This window comes from Mesoplodon densirostris, chromosome 16 (genome assembly GCF_025265405.1).
Source record: "Mesoplodon densirostris isolate mMesDen1 chromosome 16, mMesDen1 primary haplotype, whole genome shotgun sequence".
NCBI lineage: Eukaryota > Metazoa > Chordata > Mammalia > Artiodactyla > Ziphiidae > Mesoplodon > Mesoplodon densirostris.
This window is the reverse complement of record NC_082676.1, coordinates 32,462,947-32,486,095: the sequence shown is the minus strand read 5'-3', so window position 1 is coordinate 32,486,095 and position 23,149 is coordinate 32,462,947. Positions and strand designations below refer to the sequence as shown.

General features: G+C 41.2%; 1 pseudogene; it reads right to left on the bottom strand.

Moving 5' to 3' along the window:
• Nucleotides 1-22,201: 22,201 nt before the first annotated feature.
• Nucleotides 22,202-22,669, bottom strand: LOC132476740 (large ribosomal subunit protein eL29-like; annotated as a pseudogene).
• Between the last annotated feature and the right edge of the window lie 480 nt (nucleotides 22,670-23,149).

Sequence of the window (23,149 nt, the reverse complement as noted above, 5' to 3'; positions counted from 1 at the left end):
TTGTCCTCTTCCCATGGAGTCATGTTACCCTCTCCATATTGTTGTAGGACAATACAGAATATTGCTAATCACAGAAGGTCACCAGAGCTCAGAGTACAGAGTTTTTATTGGGACTTCATTAAGAAAGCAGAATTGATGGATTGACTGCCTACTTGGTTGAACTCACTCTCCAGGTCAACTGATACCACAATGCCCCAAAGCACTTACATGGTTGCTCTTCTGTCATAGCCAGCCCCTACCCTAAAACTCTTGTGTGTGTCAAGCCCCACTTTCAGATTGAATGTGGTCAGCCCCCACCTTAAACAAAGACACTTCTATTAAATATGGCAAAGATTACCCCCCAAAAGCCAAGGCATAGGCCAGACTTCATTTTGTGGAAGGCCAAATTCTTTGCTACACAGCAAATTAGAAACAGTGAGTTAGTTCACAGGATCATAGTTTTGCCCAACAGAGAAGAACAGAGATAAAATTCCCTTGGTGGGAGAGCATGGTTCTGCTTTACTTTTCTTTCTTGCCAGGGTTGCTGAATTGTAAAACTGGAAATGCAAGTTTATATCAATTGGCCTTCTAGTCTAAGAACTGAGTGAGGTAAAGATACTAATAGCAAAGAGGCCTATAGTGAGACAAAATGTTTTCCTTATCCACAATCCAAACACTAAGATTAAATTGATTTTTCTTTGTTTAAAAATTAGTAAAAAGAAATAACTAATGTGGCAGCTAAGAAAACATTTTATGACTAAGAGATGGAGAATCAAGATACAAAGTGCAGAGTTCTTTGGGAAAATATCTAATTCAAGAAGGAAGAGCATGTTCCAGAAAACACCTACAATGCGTTCTTGATATAATTAAGGTATGTACTCAAAGTAAGAGATGAATGAAGTGTGATAATATAGCAGAGGTGATGAGGTAAGTGGCTGATGAGCAATCATAAATGGGGGCTAAAAGAAAAGGAAGAGTTTAGTCACAGAATTTAAATCTTCAAAAGATCAGTAGGGACTTCCGGGTAAGATGGCGGAAGAGTAAGACGCGGAGATCACCTTCCTCCCCACAGATACACCAGAAATACAGCTACACGTGGAACAACTCCTACAGAACACCTACTGAACGCTGGCAGAAGACCCCAGACCTCCCAAAAGGCAAGAAACTCCCCACATACCTGGGTAGGGCAAAGCAGAGAGATTCCCGCACAGAGGAGCGGTGCCGAGCGGCACTCACCAGCCCGAGAGGCTTGTCTGCTCCCCCGCTGGGGCGGACGGCGCTGGAGCTGAGGCTCGGGCTTCGGTCAGAGCGCAGGGAGAGGACTGGGGCTGGCGGCGAGAACTCAGCCTGAAGGGGGCTAATGTGCCACAGCTAGCCGGGAGGGAGTCCGGGAAAACTCTGGAGCTGCCAAAGAGGCAGGAGACTTTTTCTTCCCTCTTGGTTTCCTGGTGCGCGAGGAGAGGGGATTAAGAGCGCCGCGTAAAGGAGCTCCAGAGACGGGCGCGAGTCGCGGCTGAAAGCGCGGAGCCCAGAGACGGGCGTGGGACGCTGGGGCTGCTGCTGCTGCCGCCAAGAAGCCTGTGTGCGAGCGCAGGTCACTGTCCACACCGCCCTTCCGGGAGCCTGTGCAGCCTGCCACTGCCGGGATCCCGGGATCCAGGGGCGGCTTCCCTGGGAGAACGCACGGCGCGCCTCGGGCTGGTGCAACGTCACGCCGACCTCTGCTGCTGCAGGCTCGCCCCACACTCCGTGCCCCTCCCTCCCGCCCGGCCTGAGTGAGCCAGAGTCCCCGAAGAGGCTGCTCCTTTAACCCTGTCCTGTCTGAGCGAAGAACAGACGCCCTCCAGCGACCTACACGCAGAGGCGGGGCCAAATCCAAAGCTGAGACCCAGGAGCTGTGAGAACAAAGAAGAGAAAGGGAAACCTCTCCCAGCAGCCTCAGAAGCAGCGGATTAAAGCTCCACAATCAACTCCATGTACCCTGCATCTGTGGAATACCTGAATAGACAACAAATCATCCCAAATTGAGTAACCAGGAGTCAGTGCTGTGCCTCTGAGGTGGGAGAGCGAACTTCAGGACACTGGTCCACAAGAGACCTCCCAGCTCCACATAATATCAAACGGCGAAAATCTTCCAGAGATCTCCATCTCAACACCAGCACCCAGCTTCACTCAACGACCAGCAAGCTACAGTGCTGGACACCCTATGCCAAACAACTAGCAAGACAGGAACACAACGCCACCCATTAGCAGAGAGGCTGCCTCAATTCATATAAAGTCCGCAAACACCCCAAAACACACCACCAGGCGTGGACCTGCCCACAGAAAGACAAGATCCAGCCTCATCCACCAGAACACAGGCAGTAGTCCCCTCCACCAAGAAGCCTACACAACCCACTAAACCAACCTTAGCCACTGGGGACAGACACCAAAAACAACGGGAACTACGAACCTGCAGCCTGCAAAAAGGAGACCCCAAACACAGTAATATAAGCAAAATGAGAAGACAGAAAAACACACAGCAGGAGAAGGAGCAAGATAAAAACCCACCAGACCTAACAAATGAAGAGGTAATAGGCAGTCTTATCTGAAAAAGAATTCAGAATAATGATGGTAAAGATGATCCAAAATCTTGGAAATAGAATAGACAAAATGCAAGAAACAGTTAACAAGGACCTAGAAGAACTAAAGACGAATCAAGCATCGATTAAAAACACAATAAATGAAATAAAAAATACTCTAGATGGGATCAATAGCAGAATAACTGAGGCAGAAGAACGGATAAGTGAGGTGGAAGATAAAATAGTGGAAATAACTGCTGCACAGCAAAATAAAGAAAAAAGAATGAAAAGAACAGAGGACAGTCTCAGAGACCTCTGGGACAACATTAAACGCACCAACATTCGAATTATAGGGGTTCCAGAAGAAGAAGAGAAAAAGAAAGGGACTGAGAAAATATTTGAAGAGATTATAGTTGAAAACTTCCCTAACATGGGAAAGGAAATAGTTAATCAAGTCCAGGAGGCACAGAGAGTCCCATACAGAATAAATCCAAGGAGAAATACACCAAGACACATATTAATCAAACTGTCAAAAATTAAACACAAAGAAATCATATTAAAAGCAGCAAGGCAAAAACAACAAATAACACACAAGGGAATCCCCATCAGGATAACAGCTGATCTCTCAGCAGAAACTCTACAAGCCAGAAGGGAGTGGCAGGACATACTTAAAGTGATGAAGGAGAAAAACCTGCAACCAAGATTACTCTACCCAGCAAAGATCTCATTCAGATTTGATGGAGAAATTAAAACCTTTACAGACAAGCAAAAGCTGAGAGAGTTCAGCACCACCAAACCAGCTTTACAACAAATGCTAAAGGAACTTCTCTAGGCAAGAAACACAACAGAAGGAAAAGAACTACAATAACGAACCCAAAACAATTAAGAAAATGGGAATAGGAACATACATATCAATAATTACCTTAAATGTAAATGGACTAAATGCTCCCACCAAAAGACACAGACTGGCTGAATGGATACAAAAACAAGACCCATATATATGCTGTCTACAAGAGACCCACTTCAGACCTAGAGACACATACAGACTGAAAGTAAGGGGATGGAAAAAGATATTCCATGCAAATGGAAACCAAAAGAAAGCTGGAGTAGCAATTCTCATATCAGACAACATAGACTTTAATATAAAGACTACTAGAAGAGACAAAGAAGGACACTACATAATGATCAAGGGATCAATCCAAGAAGAAGATATAACAATTGTAAATATTTATGCACCCAACATAGGAGCACCTCAATACATAAGGGAAATATTAACAGCCATAAAAGGAGAAATCGACAGTAACACAATCATAGTAGGGGACTTTAACACCCCACTTTCACCAATGGACAGATCATCCAAAATGAAAATAAATAAGGAAACACAAGCTTTAAATGATACATTAAACAAGATGGACTTAATTGATATTTACAGGACATTCCATCCAAAAACAACAGAATACACATTTTTCTCAAGTGCTCATGGAACATTCTCCAGGATAGATCATATCTTGGGTCACAAATCAAGCCTTGGTAAATTTAAGAAAATTGAAATTGTATCAAGTATCTTTTCCGACCACAATGCTATGAGACTAGATATCAATTACAGGAAAAGAGCTGTAAAACATACAAACACATGGAGGCTAAACAATACACTACTTAATAACGAAGTGATCACTGAAGAAATCAAAGAGGAAATTAAAAAATACCTAGAAACAAATGACAATGGAGACACGACGACCCAAAACCTATGGGATGCAGCAAAAGCAGTTCTAAGAGGGAAGTTTATGGCAATACAATCCCACCTTAAGAAACAGGAAATATCTCGAATAAACAACCTAACCTTGCACCTAAAGCAATTAGAGAAAGAAGAACAAAAACATCCCAAAGTTAGCAGAAGGAAAGAAATCATAAAAATCAGATCAGAAATAAATGAAAAAGAAATGAAGGAAACGATAGCAAAGATCAATAAAACTAAAAGCTGGTTCTTTGAGAAGATAAACAAAATTGATAAACCATTAGCCAGACTCATCAAGAAAAAAAGGGAGAAGACTCAAATCAATAGAATTAGAAATGAAAAAGGAGAAGTAACAACTGACACTGCAGAAATACAAAAGATCATGAGAGATTACTATCAGCAACTCTATGCCAATAAAATGGACAACCTGGAAGAAATGGACAAATTCTTAGAAATGCACAACCTGCCAAGACTGAATCAGGAAGAAATAGAAAATGTGAACAGACCAATCACAAGCACTGAAATTGAAACTGTGATCAAAAATCTTCCAACAAACAAAAGCCCAGGACCAGATGGCTTCACAGGCGAATTCTATCAAGCATTTAGAGAAGAGCTAACACCTATCCTTCTCAAACTCTTCCAAAATATAGCAGAGGGAGGAACACTCCCAAACTCATTCTACGAGGCCACCATCACCTTGATACCAAAACCAGACAAGGATGTCACAAAGAAAGAAAACTACAGGCCAATATCACTGATGAACATAGATGCAAAAATCCTCAACAAAATACTAGCAAACAGAATCCAACAGCACATTAAAAGGATCATACACCATGATCAAGTGGGGTTTATTCCAGGAATGCAAGGATTCTTCAATATACGCAAATCAATCAATGTGATACACCATATTAACAAACTGAAGGGGAAAAACCATATGATCATCTCAATAGATGCAGAGAAAGCTTTTGACAACATTCAACACCCATTTATGATAAAAACCCTGCAGAAAGTAGGCATAGAGGGAACTTTCCTCAACATAATAAAGGCCATATATGACAAACCCACAGCCAGCATCGTCCTCAATGGTGAAAAACTGAAACCATTTCCACTAAGATCAGGAACAAGACAAGGTTGCCCACTCTCACCACTCTTATTCAACATAGTTTTGGAAGTTTTAGCCACAGCAATCAGAGAAGAAAAGGAAATAAAAGGAATCCAAATGGGAAAAGAAGAAGTAAAGCTGTCACTCTTTGCAGATGACATGATACTATACATAGAGAATCCTAAAGATGCTACCAGAAAACTACTAGAGCTAATCAATGAATTTGGTAAAGTTGCAGGATACAAAATTAATGCACAGAAATCTCTGGCATTCCTATATACTAATGATGAAAAATCTGAAAGTGAAATCAAGGAAACACTCCCATTTACCATTGCAACAAAAAGAATAAAATATCTAGGAATAAACCTACCTAAGGAGACAAAAGACCTGTATGCAGAAAATTAAAAGCCACTGATGAAAGAAATTAAAGATGATACAAATAGATGGAGAGATGTACCATGTTCTTGGATTGGAAGAATCAACATTGTGAAAATGACTCTACTACCCAAAGCAATCTACAAATTCAATGCAATACCTATCAAACTACCAATGGCATTTTTCACAGAACTAGAACAAAAAATTTCACAATTTGTATGGAAACACAAAAGACCCCGAATAGCCAAAGCAATCTTGAGAACGAAAAATGGAGCTGGAGGAATCAGGCTCCCTGACTTCAGACTATACTCCAAAGCTACAGTAATCAAGACAGTATGGTACTGGCACAAAAACAGAAAGATAGATCAATGGAACAGGATAGAAAGCCCAGAGATAAACCCACGGACATATGGTCACCTTATCTTTGATAAAGGAGGCAGGAATGTACAGTGGAGAAAGGACAGTCTCTTCAATAAGTGGTGCTGGGAAAACTGGACAGGGACATGTAAAAGTATGAGATTAGATCACTCCCTAACACCATACACAAAAATTAGCTCAAAATGGATTAAAGACCTAAATGTAAGGCCAGACACTATCAAACTCCTAGAGGAAAACATAGGCAGAACACTCTATGACATAAATCACAGCAAGATCCTTTTTGACCCACCTCCTAGAGAAATGGAAATAAAGACAAAAATAAACACATGGGACCTAATGAAACTTCAAAGCTTTTGCACAGCAAAGGAAACCATAAACAAGACGAAAAGACAACCCTCAGAATGGGAGAAAATATTTGCAAATGAAGCAACTGACAAAGGATTAATCTCCAAAATTTATAAGCAGCTCATGCAGCTCAATAGCAAAAAAACAAACAACCCAATCCAAAAATGGGCAGAAGACCTAAATAGACATTTCTCCACAGAAGATATACAGACAGCCAACAAACACATGAAAGGATGCTCAACATCTTTACTCATTAGAGAAATGCAAATCAAAACTACAATGAGATATCATCTCACACCAGTCAGAATGGCCATCATCAAAAAATCTAGAAACAATAAATGCTGGAGAGGGTGTGGAAAAAAGGGAACACTCTTGCACTGCTGGTGGGAATGTGAATTGGTACAGCCACTATGGAGAATGGTATGGAGGTTCCTTAAAAAACTACAAATAGAACTACCATATGACCCAGCAATCCCACTACTGGGCATATACCCTGAGAAAACCATAATTCAAAAAGAGACATGTACCAAAATGTTCATAGCAGCCCTATTTACAATAGCCCGGAGATGGAAACAACCTAAGTGTCCATCATCGGATGAATGGATAAAGAAGATGTGGCACATATATACAATGGAATATTACTCAGCCATAAAAAGAAATGAAATTGAGCTATTTGTAATGAGGTGGATGGACCTAGAGTCTGTCATACAGAGTGAAGTAAGTCAGAAAGAGAAAGACAAATACTGTATGCTGACACATATATATGGAATTTAAGAAAAAAATGTCATCAAGAACATAGGGGTAAGACAGGAATAAAGACACAGACCTACTAGAGCATGGACTTGAGGATATGGGGAGGGGGAAGGGTAAGCTGTGACAAAGTGAAAGAGCGGCATGGACATATATACACTACCAAACGTAAGGTAGATAGCTAGTGGGAAGCAGCCGCATAGCACAGGGAGATCAGCTCGGTGCTTTGTGACCGCCTGGAGGGGTGGGATAGGGAGGGTGGGAGGGAGACGCAAAAGGGAGGGGATATGGGAACATATGTATATGTATAACTGATTAAATTTGTAAAATAAAAAAAATAAAAAATATAAAGGTTAAAAAAAAAAAAAAAAAAAGATCAGTAGATTGGAATCAAACCTGTATAAAATCAAATCAGTGATAGGAAGAGAAAACTTGAGAAGTTGCCCAGAATATAGAGGAAAAGATGTAAGATGAAAAAGATGAGAGAAAAAATAGTAGACACTGAGGAGGGAGGAAGGAGCCCCAGCATCAGATAATTGGTGATTGTGAAGATTAGATGCAAAGCATAGACATATCAGGGGATAAAAAGAAGAAACTTCTTGATCTGAATAAAAAACCTAGCAGAAGAAAAAAATAGTCTTTAAGATTATGTGTCCACCCTCCAAGATGGCCCCTAAAGATCTCTGCCTGCTGGTATTCACATCGAATTAGGGTAATTAAAACTGTGTGACCAATGAAACATGGCAGAAGTGATAGTCTGTCGCTTCCAAGATTAGTTTATAAAGACACTGTAGCTCTGTCTTGGCAGTTCTTTCTGTTGGATCACTCTCTCTTGAGGAATCAAGATACCATGTCATTTGCAGCTTTATGGGGAGGCCCATAAGGGGAGGAACTGAGGCCCTCCGACCAACAGCCATGTGATGACCCTCCTGCTCTAGACAGTCTTCAGGTGACTACAGCCCCCAACAACATCTGGACTGCAACCTCATGAGAGGTACTGTGATAGACCCATCCAGCTAAGCTCTTCCCAGATTCTTGGAGAGAAAATGTTTTTTGTTTTAAGCTGCTAAATTTTGGGGGTAATTTGTTATGGAGCAATAGGTAAGTAATGCAACCAGCCATAAAGTAGAGGTGGGAGATTGAAGGGAGTTTAGGAGATAACTGGAAAGAGAGAGAAAATCCAAGTGATTAGAACATATCTAAATGCTAATGGGAGAATTCAGTAGACAAGGAGAAAGCGTGGGGATACTGTATGGAGAAGCAGATATGTAATAGCATGAGGTTCCTGAGATGGAGGGTAGGGTGGGATGCAGGGGGCTGGTATAGGGATTGACTTTCAATAAGAGCAGGAGCATTTTTAAGGTACTCACACTCAAATGCTCATTTGCCTGCCCACTTAGGCATTTGAGTTTGAGATCCTATGAGAGAGGCAAAACTCTAACAAGCTTAATTGAGAAAATACAAATATATAACGTTAACAACAAAAAAAGGAACATTATGGGAAATATGAACGAGATTAAAACTGTTGTAAGCAAAATGATATACCATTCTAAACTGAAGAATTCAGGTGAGGTTTTCTCCTAAGACTGTTATTAATTATTAATTGCCAGAATTGTTTCATAGAATAGAAAAGTCAGAATAATAAATGTGGGAGAAATGGAAACAGCTGCCAGAGAATCACATCAAGAAAGGTGTTGGACATGTATGATTTCACAGATTATTTCATTTAAACTCTAAAGTTGTGTTGTCCAGTACAATAAGCAACAAGTCCCATGTAACTATTTACATTTAAATTAACCATTTAAAATTAAAAAAAATTTAAAGTTCAGTTTCTCAGTTGCACTAGCCTCTTTTCAAGTGCTAAATAGCCAAATGTGGCTAGTGACTGCCATATTGGACAGCATTGATAGAGAACATTTCCATCATCGCAAAAAGTTTTATGGGCCAGTGTTGCTCTAAAGGAATAGACAATTTTTGTCTGATAATTTTTGTTTCCAGGCACATAAAGAGGCCATGAGTCTTCCAATTTATTTTGTGAAACTATAATAACTTTGATGCCAAACACTGCCAAGATGACATCACAAAAGTTAGAAACCCATCTTGTATATGAATAGATGCAGACATTCTGAATAAACCTCTGGTACTTCAAATCTAGGTACTCATTCAGGAATAATCCAACACTGACATTCTGGAAGTATAGTACAAGGATTTTATAATAATAGGAAATTCATTAATATAATTTAACACATCAGTAGAGAAAAGGAGAAAAACATAATTGTCTTTATAAATACAAAACAAGTATGTGATAAAAATTAAACAGTCATTCCTAAATAAACTGAGACAAGAAAGAAATTTGTTCAGTGTGCTAATGCATAACCTTCTTAGATATCAACATCTTCCCAAACCTCATCCCAAATAGCCCAACCTATATTTAATGATAAAATACCACAGGCATTCCAATTACAATGAGGAATAAGACAAAACCAAGTCTGCTCTCATTTCTATAATTTAATATTGCTCTAGAAGTTTCAGTATATAATAATAAAAGAGTAAGAGATATAAATAAAGGAAAGGAAGAGAGAACTTTTATCATAAATTTTTAAGACAATGTGGATATTTACCTAGGAAAGTCCAAGAGAATCAATTACAAAATAATATGAAAGTTCAGTATGATAGTTAATTTTATGTGTCAACTTGACTCACCTAAGGGATGCCCAGGGAACTGGTCAAACATTAATTCTGGGTGTGTCTGTGAGGATGTTTCTGGAAGAGATTAGCATTTGATTCAGCAGACTGAGTAAAGAGATTTGCCCTCATCAATGTGGGGGCATTATCTAATCTATTGGGGGCCCCAGCGAGACAAAAAGACAAAAGAAGAGTGAATTCTGTCTCTGTTCTTGAGCTGGGAATTTCAACCTCTCTTGCTATCAGAGCTTCTGGTTCTTGGGTCTTTGGACCCTGGGAGTTAACATCAGGCTGGATCACCAGACTCCCAAGTAGAGCTGATTGCACTGTTGGCTTTCTTGTTTCTCCAGCTTACACATGGCAGACTGTGGGACTGCTTGGCCTCCCTAACTGTGTTAGCCAATTCCTATAATTAAATCTCCTCTTATATATCTCTCTCTATATCCTATTGATTCTGTTTCTCTGGGAACCCCTGATTTATACATTCAGTAAGGCATGAGAAAGGTAAGCTGGCCCCTGATAGCCAAGTACTGACCTCACAGCTAGGCCGTGGTGTTTTCCCATTGAACAGAAACAGATTATTTCATTCAGACAAGGCCACTCTTTGACCCTGATGGATCAAGACAAAGCCTAAATCTCTCCATAATCATGTACGAACCCAGACAAAAACATGAACATTGCTTAAAACATGAAAATAACCAACAGCCTCCATCCAGGCTAAGAGACATGACTCTGCTTCTTTACCTCAGTTCATTCCTCCTGCCTTCTAGACAAGAATGATTAAGATACCTAATCACAGAATTGTCTCTGTTTCCTGACAGTATCCAATACAGAGCAAAGCCCTGCTTCCTGAGCCCTCCCCCAAATCACCTCACATAAGTCCCAATCCTGTCAGTCCTTTATAACATCCTCCTACTGAGATACCCATGGTTCCCTTTGCTGTGCGTTTTCCCTTGTTTTAATGAACAATAAACCCAATTTGTTTAGCTACAGGTATGTTCCTGGAGGTCTTCAGCTGATGGACATTGGGAGGTGACTATTAAAAAACACATGTACATATAGTTACACAAGATGTTATCATTGGGATATTTCTGTATTATTTCCTACAACTGCATGTGAATTTACAATGTTCTAAAATAATTTATTTTTAAAAAAAGTACAACAATAACAACAGTTAACAGCATCAACAACCATAAACCTTCTTATATCCTCCAACAACCAATAAGGAAAACACAATGGAAAAAGCACACACACAGAAGTTTATGCATTTTTTAAAGTCCTGAAAGGAAATACAACTAAATATTAACTATGGTTACCTCCTAGTTTGTAGAACGTGGAGTGATTTTCTTTTTCTAATTGACATATTCTCCATACTTCCAATGATGAACATACAGCATTTTAACAGCCAGGTTGTTATTTTCTGAAAGGAGTGACTAACAGGAGATAGTTGAAATTCTAAAATGAGATCATTGTGTTTGGAAATCATAAGGGTATAGAAAGTAAGCTGCAGAACTGAAAGAATCCTCCAGATTTTCAGTGTTTTCCAGCTCACAGGGAGCTCATGCCTGCTCCCAAATGGGATGGAACAGGGGAGGTGGCAGATGAGGGCACAAGTAAAGCTGATGTCCGAGATGCGACAACTCTTCCCACTTGTTCTGACAACAAAGATGCTCCTTTCTGCTTCTGGGCCAGCAAAAGCATCACATGGCATGTTCAGGCCTCTTAAATCCTGGCCTTAAGTGTGGCCATTGACAGTGTTGAATTTTACCCAAGTCCTATATTCCTGGAAAACTGTGATAGTTAAGAAATCCTCCCAACCCTTTGTGTTTGGGAAACAAAAGGTGCTTACTGCAAAGAACCACCTTTCCCCATAAAATTTAGACAGGAATCACAGGTGCCTCCCTTCCACCCTGTTTACCTAAAGCCGCCTCTAATTTTCCATTCTTTGCCTCATAAACAATTGGCTAAACTGCTTGCTCCCTCTAATTGGAACAAAATGCTTGTTTACCAAACTGTGGTTAAGATTCTCTCCTTTCCCCAGGTGCTTGAACTTTGGTCCACCCTCAGCCTGAGCTAAGACACAGCCCATCCTCAACAGCCCCTCCTGAGTATAGCTGGCATGAGGGTAAAATATTCTCTAACCTACAATCTAGCCACTCCCTTTCAGCCCTTGTCCCCTCATGGTTCTTTCTAGCTTGTTTACTCCTCCCTGTAAAAGAAAACTTCTTTTTGCCTAAACCCTGGGACATTTGCAGACTTTATGGTCAAAGTTAATCCCTACTGCAATAGTCCCTTCCCTTCCTTTACAATAAACATGTTGCATAAGATCTCTCCTTACTAAGTACAGATTCCTTTTTTACTTAACTCCATATAAATATGAAAGAAAATAATACAAAAGTGAAACACCAAATTCCACTTAGGTGTAAGGATGGGGGTCAATATGAACATCCACTCACAGGACAAAGTTCCAGAACCCAAACTTTAGTTGAAAATAAGTCACCTACATGGATGGAACCAATAACAGCAACAACCCAGGGTGGAGAGATGTAGGAATGTGGTATGAAAAGTGCCACATGGCAAGCCAAAGAGAAAAGGGTGTCAGCTCCAAAACCTGACTGTAAGTATTGCTGGGAAATATTATAAAGCATGCAGAATAAAAAGATGATCCATTCTATATAAGCTTAAATCTAGAGAAAAAGTTGTTCTAGGAGACAAGCTTTGTTGTTGCAAAATCTGTGTAGGATTTTCCTGGTTTGCCAGTTTTCCTGAGAGAACATTTTTTGCATGTGTTTTTTCTTCCAACGCCACATTGTCAAGCTCATGTTGTTCTGGTGAACAAAAACAAGACTCTGATTTGGTTTGACACTGCATGCAGAGCAGAATGTCAGCTCTCTGAAAAAAAAGATGTTCTACCTGTAGGAGGATTATTAAAAGGCATAAAACTTTATAACCATCAAGCAAAAACAGGCTGATAGTTATGCTTATTAAGGATAATTATAGCATTTAACCTTGAGGGTATGAATTGGTCAAGTGGGTAATTTAATCTGGCAGACATCAAAATTATGTTTAAATAGTACAGAAATGAGACAAAGCATGCAGAGATGGTTGTGGGATGAGCTCAAAAACTTTTTGAACACCTTTCCAAGTCTTGTAACGATTTCCTTTTATTTCTTATTTCTCTCCCTACTTTGAGTCAGTTTCATCTGTAGATTGTGGCTTTTGGGAAAATTAGGGACTGTTTTCACTCAAGTGCGATTATAATCACTTCAGTTTATTGTCATCCACTGAATATCTGAACTCCATAGCCACTCAGATTTAGTGGGTCTTCCTATGAATTAGCAAAGTGGGGAGGAATTGAGTGACAAAGTTAATTCCTTGGTTTCTGTTTGGGTTATAGAGCTAAGTGTTTCTGAAAAATAGATCAAATAAAGGACTTGGTACTCATCTGAGTAGTCCTAATATTTTCTTCGAGAAACAAGCTATAAGACTTTAGAGCAGCTGGGCCTCATTTTTCTCATATGTAACACAGGAATTTGCATTAGATTTTTTTTGAGAGAGAGGATCTCTAAGTAATAATGGGGAAACTTGAGCCATAGTCAACACATACTAATGGAAATTAGACTCAGCCATGATCCACCTCTTTCCTTCTGGCTTTAGTTTAGTTAATATCTACCCATATTTCTGATCTTGGCATGTGTCATTTTCTCAAGGTTGCAATTTTTCATACAGTCATAAGTTTATTTCATTAATATCTGGATTCTCCACTAAGCTTTGAGCCCCACAAAGGTAAGGATATTGCTGTTTTTTGTTTCCCTTACCTACCCTCTTACTAGCATGATGCTTCACCTATATAGTAGGTTCTCAATAAATATTTGTTGAATGCTGAGTGAATGAGAAGACAATGGATCCCTAGGGGGAAATTGTTAAAGGAGGTCCCTCTTGGTACAAACACAGGAGCAACTAGGCTGGATAACCTGTCACTAGGTTTTTTGGTTATTCCCACTCAATGTGTATAGTAAGAAGGTCTTTTCTTCAGCCCTGTCCTACACTCCTCATCCCTCACCCTTCAAGGCCATCAACCCATTTGTCTGCTCACTGACATCAGGATAACTCTGGTGAGGTCACATGATCTTAACCCAGAATCTCTAAGCTTTAGAACATCTCCAACTTTGAGATCAAACAAACACTCACCAGTATTTCCAGGAATTAAGATGCTATTTTCTTTTCTGTCCTCAACTTTTTATTATGAAAAACTTCAAATCTGCAGAAAAGTTGAAGGAATAGTGCTAAGAATACCTTCAGCTAGATTCACTAATTATAAAAATTTTGCTTATTTGTTTATACTTCTTTTTATATATGTTTCTTTTGCTGAACCAATTGAAAATAAGTTATAAACATCAGGATATTTTATCCCTAAATACTTACCATGTATCTTCTGAGAACAAAAAACATTCTCCTACGTAACTATAATACTGTTGTCACAGCTAAGACATTTAATATTGATACCAAAGTCTAACATACATGAATATTTAAATTTCCCCAGTTGTCCCAACAATGTTTTTTTTTTTTTCAAGTCCAAAACCTAATAAGGGATGATGCATTGTATTTAGTTGTCATGTTTACTCATTCTCCCTCAATCTAGAACAGGTCCTCCCTTTTTTGTTTGGTCTTTGTTAAAGACTTGAACATTTTGGAGGGTCTAGGCTGTCTGTTTCATGAAATGTGCAAGCCTGTATTGATTATTACATTGGAAGTTGAAAAACAGCAATTTTCCAAATTCTGCCATTCCTTCTATATTATTTAGCTGGTAAGAATTGCTTTTCTTAGCACCTTCTGCATTCACCTCCTCCTCTGTCATCTTTTTCATCTTCTTTTGATGGTTACTATGGTTTCTTTTTTAATTCAATAAAAACATATTACTGTCCTCATTCATTTATTGTTGATGCACAAATTGTCCCAAATTTGCCTGGTAGGAGCCTCTTCAAACCAGATCCCATGTTCTTTTGATAGGACACTATTTATATCAAGTCCTGGGTTTCTGGAGCAAGATGCTCCAAGATCACCTTGATCTTGCCCACCCCCAGCCCTGCAATTGGGCCTTTTCTCCATGCACCCATGGTTCCTTTTAGTGGAGAATGGCATTTAGAAACCAAGATCTGTATGTTAGGTGTGCTCCTTGGCCTGTATTTGTTTTGCTATAGAATGTGTATAATATATCTGACAAGATCAGTCGTGTTCAGGGTGCTATGACTGTAGACAAATGTGTATGATATATCCGAAACACAATTGGTTATGAATCATTTATAAGACTGAACATGTTACATACATTTATATTTTGTATTCCAAGTTGAACTCCTATTTCATGGTTATACATATTGTTTTAGGGGATTTAGACATCATCATTATGTGTTGGGTAGATCTGAGAACGGCCAAGTTTCCTGGTTCTAATCTGATTTTTGGGACAGGACTCAGGGGATGGGAACACTTAAAGAAGCATCCTGCTTTCATACTCAGCATCCAGAGCAGGAATCTGGCTTCTGTCCAGCTTTGCCTGCCTCAGCCAGAGCCAGGGACTTGCCATCACCCACAGAAGAGCCCTGTGCCTTTGGAGTCTCATCCATAAATGGAACTCTCTATTCCTACCCTCCACTCCCACACTCTTATACCCAGAGCAATAGTGAGATGATGTCACTTAATTCTCTGAGCTCTCCAGAGAGAAGCACTCTTATCAGAGTATAACTGAAATCAACTCAAGGGACAAACACCCTGGTGGGTGCTGGCAGGGAAAGAAAGAGAAAAAGAGAGAGAGAGAGATCAATCTTGGGTTGAACTGCCATCAGAATTGGGGCTTTTTCTTCTTTTTGGATTTCCCTTTTTGACCACTTTTCCTTGTGCCTTCCACTTCCCTCCCTCCCCAGGTCTCATCCTGTGAAGTGATCATTATAGGAGAGTAAAGTAAAAATAAAGAGGTGAGTAGGCAGGACCTTGTATTGTATTCCAGGACTGGAGTTCATGTGTCAACACATTGCAGTTTGGAGTACAGTGTACCCATTGTTTTTCTGGGCCCAAGAAGCAAGCTGAACTAAAATCTCTGCAGTGACATGCTAGGTTGCCTACTGTCTTAGTTCATTTTTGCCACTGTGATACTGTGTAGCAACCCTCCCCACAACTCAGTGGCTTGACACAACAGTCATTTACTTCTCACCCCTGGGTCTGAGGGTCAGTTGAAGTTTGGCTGGTGATGCTGGAATCCAGGTTCTGGGCGAAGATTGGGTCCAGGTCTGCTCCATGTTTCCTGTACTCTTTGGACTTGTTACCTAGGGTGTGTTCTTCTCAAGGTGAAGGTCAAAGGTCCCAGGTGGCCAAGCAGAAATACACAAGGCCTTCTAAGGCCCAGGCTTAGAGCTGGAAGTCTGTAATATCTGTCTGCACTTCATGGAGAAGTCATGTCAGATGGCCAAGTCCAAAATCAATGGGGTGACGAAGTATGTGCCTCCTATGGTGGGAAGGAGTAGGAGCGACTATTTGCTAAACAATCATTCAAGCTCTCACGACCACCAAAAGTTGCTGGCAGTCCCTCCATAACTATTACTTTCCATTCGTAACATGGAGGAACATCACCAATTTAATTCTAAAGGACTCAGTGGAGCAATTAATAGTCAGTCAGTGATACAATATGTGTAATGGAGAAGTCAGTGTGGGCAGCTATAAGCAGGAAAATGCCATTTTAAAGCTTTTTTTTTTTTTTTTTTTTTTTTTTTTTTTGCGGTATGCGGGCCTCTCACTGTTGTGGCCTCTCCCGTTGTGGAGCACAGGCTCTGGATGTGCAGGCTCAGCGGCCATGGCTCACGGGACCTGCCGCTCCATGGCATGTGGGATCTTCCCGGGCCGGGGCACGAACCCGTGTCCCCTGCATCGGCAGGCGGACTCTCAACCACTGCGCCACCAGGGAAGCCCTTAAAGCTTTTTTGTTTGCTAGTTCTGTTCAAACCTGAACTCTGAAGGATGGGGAGGAGGGAATTTTTGCATCTGAAATTGATAGCTCCTTGCCCAAAGGTGAAGGTTTGCCTCTTTTCAGATAGAGGTTGACATAGCCAATCTGCCCAGAGATGATGGGTGGATGGGGTCTTCAGGGCTCCCAGGAAGATGCCTCTCCCATAGAGAGCTTTGAAAACAAGCTATTCTCCTCCTCCTCCTTTGAAAGTACCTGGGGAGGATTCCCCAGGAACTTGGGGAGAGAAGGGGGCTTAGGGCTTCAGTTCTTATTACAGAAAGATGCTTTTTGTCTCAAGGTTGGAGGGAGAAGCAGATGCCTGTACCACTTCTAAACCAACTCAAACATCTTGAAAGAACCACAATTCTTTGGAGAGACAGAGGAAAGGTGGGGAGGGAGGGAGTGGTGGAGGGGGGAGGGAGAGAGAGAGAAAAAGAGAGAGAGGTGAGAGGAAAGGAAGGGGAGATGCATGGGATGATGTGCTGGAAGCAGATGTTCTGGCTTGTGGGAGCTGATTATTAAATTTGCAGAAATTTGCAAGCAAGTTGATGTCCTGAATTAAGCCATGGTGGGAATATTTATAACATGGGGATTTGCACCTGCTACAAATCAGGGCTTTCCTTCCTGAAGAGTAGATTGTTAATGATTTATGAGCACATCACTACCTGCATGGAGTATAATGTTCTACCTTAACTACTGGGGGCAGTTAGGTAGAATGAATTATTTACCTCCCAACCCACCACTGCTGTGAGTTCAATACCACATGGGATCAGCTGCATTGCTTGTAAGACTGGGTTAGAATATGTGGCAGGCCCTATACATGGCCTGAATTCCCACCTCTGAATTTCCAGGTAGAGGAGCTAGAGAATGCACACCACTACTACGCTTTCCTGGTATGCTGGGGGAGTCTGGAGGCACAGGGACTAGTCTTTCTTGTCACTCATGGGCTCAGGGGCAAGGCAGAGGTATCTCATCATTGCGCTGTTTCAAAGTGTGTCTCTTCCTGAAAGTTGATACCTGAGGGTGAAGCCGAAACCGGCCTCTGTACCCTGACACCAAATTAACTCTCAGAGACAGAGTTTTGGGTGAAGTAGAAAATAGCTTTATTGCTTTGCCAGGCAAAGGGAGCCATAGCAGGCTAATGCCTTCAAAACTGTGTCCCAACTTGGAGAGGGTAGTGAGAAGTTTTATAGTAATAGTTCAAAGAGGGCGTGATCAGCTTGTGGACATTCTTCTGATTGGTTGGTGGTGAGATAAGTGGGAGTCAGTATCATCACCTTCTAGTTCCAACTGGTCTGGGGTCTACTTGCTTGTGGGCAGCACACCGTCATTAACCATTAACTTCTCCCACCTGGTGGGGGTTTCAGTAACTACAAAACAGCTCAAAGATATTGTTGTGTGTATCCCTTGATGGGGAACCAGGACCTTGCCCCAAGGCTGCACTATTGTTTCTCTTGATTGTTTCTCCCTTGTCTCACATCCCCTCCCTTCCCTAATTAACAACTGCTTAAATCTGCCCATTGGAACTCAGAGAAGGTCATGGAGGCTGAATGAAACCTATTTCTTGTAATCAAGGAACTGCGGAACACAGAAAGGCTTTTATGCCCAGGAGCCCCACAGGGCCCTGCTCAGTATCAAGGGCCCCATCTATCAGGGAGAGACACCTGATACATATGACTAAATGCCTCACTATGGAAACAGGTAGGAAGGATTACACGTATTTATCTTTAATGTTCAGTTGAAGTTAATTTCAGAGCATGGGCATATATTTTATCTGATTTTTTCCAATCAAAAGGAATCAAAGGATGAGTGTTTAGTTTTATACATTGTAGTGTCAATCACTAAAATTAGCCACTCATGAATTATGTTACCAAAGATCCTTAGAATAAAAAGGCAGACTGGTGTCACTTAACTGACAACCACATGGCAAAGATGAGAATTAACATTTATTAAGCACTTTCTGTGAGTGGGGTACTGTACTTAGCACTTTGTATGGATGATCAATTTAATTCCTATAGCCATGAAATATCTATTAGCATGCCTGCTTTACAGATAAAAATCTGAGCCTTGGGGAGGTTACATACCTTGCCAAAGACACACAGCTAATAAGTGATGGAGCTAGTTACTAATCTGGGTGTTTATAACTGCTTGCATGTCCATGCCCCTGAGATTTTTGCTTTGATTCCAAGTGAAGTTGTCTGTGTTTAGAGGGGTGTGTGTGTGTGTGTGTGTGTGTGTGTGTGTGTGTGTGGTGGGTATGGTAGGGGGAGAGGATGTTGGGGGGCAGGTGAGGCATCTTAATATAATAGGGTCCCAGCTAATATTGTCTTTAAATTTCTTGCTTATTCATTTGTTCTTATGTTGATTTTTCATTTCCCCAGGAGAATGTGAGCCCTAAGATACCTATAACTCAATGTTTTCTTTCTTCCTCCCTCTGTCCTCGTTTTAAATTTTCCATCCACTTACTTTCCATTCTTATTTTGCATTAGTTTTCTCTGCCACCTCACGTCATAATTATCCCTCTTTTTGTGGGAGCTCTTGGGGAGGGTGGTCATTAGATAGATGAACTCAGGGGTCTAATTCCTGTTTCTGATTTTAAGTGCTTAGCTACACCATTCTTCCTGGAGGAGGAAAGTGGATAAATGGTTGTGGGTGATTTGAGGTTTAGAGAAAGCGAAAAAAGGATTGGGAGGTGGACGGTCACCTTGGAGAAATTCCTGTTGTTTTTAGTAACTCAGTGCTAGCACCAAGGGTCAGAAAAGTTATCTGTTCACAGTGGAGATTTGAATTGCTAATAGCATGGATTGCAAGTAAGGTTAATTCATTAGAGTCAGTATTTGTTGAATGTCTACTATGTCAGACATTTTGCTAGTCATTTCATATACTCTCTTAAATTTAAATTCATATCAAATCCATTGAGGTCTGTAACCATACCCTTATGTGAAAGAAAGCTAAATCAAATATCAAAATATTTTAGCTACTTCCCTAAGGTCATTCACACCAAGTCAGGGAAAGTAGACCCTGCTACCTTTTACTGTATCAATTCCATATTATTTGTGAACAGTTTCTGGAGACCTTCTTGATGAAAGCTACATGCTGATGGTGTTTTCTTTCCATCCACTTTGACATATGGTGGCATCAGTGATTCTGTAAGATATGCCGTCTTCCCACAGGGAACACCTGTACTGTGTATCTGGAAAGAAAAGTGAGATGTGGGCTTAGCAACTGCCTTATCCATTTAAGTCTGGGTTTATAGCTGAATCAGAAATTCCATCCTGTTTACCCCACTGCTGTGAGCTGAAGGAAAACCCACATTTTGTTGGGTTTTGTAGAAGAGGTGTTACCCTCAAATGTGACAAATATCACATTGCACCACTGTTTATTTTTCCAACAAGTTGAGTGGATAGATGGCTTCTGAGAGCACTGGGCAGAGAAGTGTTAACTCAAAGGCAGATCTGTTTTAAGTGAATTCAGTAAGAATGTTTAGAAACCTTCATGGTCACATGTAGGCCACAGTGCCATGGGTTCCTGTGGCCTTTAGAAGCCCTTCCTTGCCTAGCATGTTCTCATCAGTATGTTGTTTCTTTTGCCCCTGATTTGCGGCCCCTGATCACTCAGCCTAGCTGCCTCCAGGTGCAGGTTGGTGAGAAACATCTCAGCAATGCATTGTTTCCCAGCATTTTTCGAGAGCCTGGCTGAAAAAAAATTGCTGAGGAAGAACTAGCCAGAGGATGTTTGGGCTGCTCCTTCATCCAATTCCTCTCTGATCAGGTCCAAGAGCTGTGCACCTGGGCTGACCCGCTGCTGCAGGCCCCCGAGAGGGCTATTGCTATGACTTCCCTTCCACACAACTCTGATGCTTCCCCCAGTGATGTGTTAAACAATCCAAGAAACACTTCTCCTGTTTTTTCCTATAAATTGCTATCTAGGGATAGAGACATGATTAAATATAGGTTTCATATTTTTGAAAACACAATCTCATGGGAGGTGTTGTGTACTTTCATTAGGAGGTCCATAATTTTGGTTGTCCTTTTTTTTTTTTTTTTTTTTGATGACCATTGCCTAGATTGATATATGAATTTAAAACCTTATTTTGACTGCTCTGTGGAGAGAGGCTTGGATAGGGTGAGAGTAGAAGCTGAGGAGGCTCTAGCAGTCATCTGGTGAAGGTAGTGGTGGTAGAGATGGGATGTATTTGAGGCTTTTTGGAGGCAGAATTGAGAGGATTTAGGTATTGGATATGGGGGGATTAGAGAAAAGAAGGAGCCAGGGAGGATGGTCTAGCTTCTGGGCATAGTTACTGGCTGGATGGTGGTGCTATTTCTTGAGACAACTGTGGAAGGACTTGGTTTGAGTATAAAATGAAGAATCTTCTGTTTGAACACCATTTTGAATGTCATTTGGTATATCTCAGTGGAAGTGTTGAGGAGGCAGCTGTATCTGCATCTAGAGCCCAGAGGAGAGGGGAGATCCACAAGATGAACATTTGGGAGACTTCAGTACATATCGCATTTAAAGCCTTAGGGGTATGAGATCACATAAGGAAAGTGGTGATGTAGAAGGGAAGTAGTCCCAGGATACAGTATCCTGAAGAAACCGTAGCATGTGAAAGGAAGGAGCAGCCAGCAAACCAGGAGGAAAACCAGGAGAATGTGGTATTGCAGATGCCAAAGAGGATGATGTTCTAATAATGAGTGGTCAACCAGAAGGAGAGGTGCTAAGAAGTCAAATGAGGTGGGGACAGAGAAAGGACCACTGGTCATTGCATTTGGCAACATGAAGGCTACAGTGAACTTGTCAAGAGCAACTTCTGTGGACTAGGGAAGCAGAAGCCAGATGGAGAGTAGGTCAAAGAGGGAACCAGAGGCAAGGAGGTAGGGATAGTGTGTGTAAACAACACCTCTGAGAAGTTTCACTGTGAAGAGGAACAGAGAATACTGTCTTCCTTCTTAGCAATTGGCTTCTTTTTATCATATGAGAATGGTGTTGACTGGGTTTATTCTCATGTTTGGTTACTAGAATGCAGCACTAAATTTGTGGCCCACTCATAAAAAAGAGTTTAGACTTCATGGTGTACATTTGCAGCCCTGATTCAATTTTATGTCCCTACTCTTGTTTTTATTCTGTCTTGACTCTGACTTTTAACTAAGTCCATCTTCTTGATTGATTGATTGATTTTTTTTGACAGATCCTGCCTCAGGTTTATCTGTACAAATAGCACAGGAGGACACCAGCCCCATGAAGGTAGCAGCCCAGAGGTCATACCAGTCCTTCTGTCCTTGAATGAACAGAGACCTCTACTTTGGAGTCTTCTTGGAGGCCTGGCCACCTTTGGGAGCCTGAGCCTGAGCTGAAGCCAGAACAAGAGCCACAGCAGCAGCCTGGGCCTGGTTTGAACCTTGGACTTTGGCCAGCAGAACCTGAGACCCTTGGTAAAGCAGGCACAATGTTTCCTGAGATTGGGGTGAGTGATGTAGGCAGGTTGACCAAGCTTGGGGCTGCTGCACTTTGGGATTTGGGGCTTGACCTCCTTGGGCTTTACGAGTGCCTTGATAGCCTTGGCATGTTCACTCATGGCCCTGGCGTTGTTGGCTTGCATCTTCTTAAGGCCCTTCTTTGTACTCCTTGTACAAGTCCATGTTCTGCAGGAACATGGGGTCCACTCCCTTAAGAGATTCATATCTTTGTGACTGGGGCTTCTTGATGCCATTCCTGTGCCAGTTTCAGGAATTCTTGTGCATGGTGTGGTTTTTGGACTTGGTCATGTCTGCACTGAAGCCCGTGGATCTCACAGTGCCTGGGATTGAGAAAGAAAAAGCCATCTTGTTGACTTATGTACTCTGCCTTAAATATTTCCCAGAGAAATCTGAGCACATAAATGAATTAATAGGCTCCAAGACACGGTCTGTGTCAAGTAGCACCCTCACTAAGTTCAGTGTACTTTTTTTTTTAATAAAGAATGGAGACTATTTTTAAATTTATTTATTTATTTATTTATTTTTGCTGTGTTGGGTCTTTGTTTCTGTGGGAGGGCTTTCTCTAGTTGTGGCAAGTGGGGGCCACTCTTCATCACGATGTGCGGGCCTCTCACTATCGCAGCCTCTCTTGTTGCAGAGCACAGGCTTCAGACGTGCAGGCTCAGTAGTTGTGGCTCACGGGCTCAGTTGCTCTGCAGCGTGTGGGATCTTCCCAGACCAGGGCTCTAACCCGTGTCTCCTGCATTAGCAGGAAGATTCTCAACCACT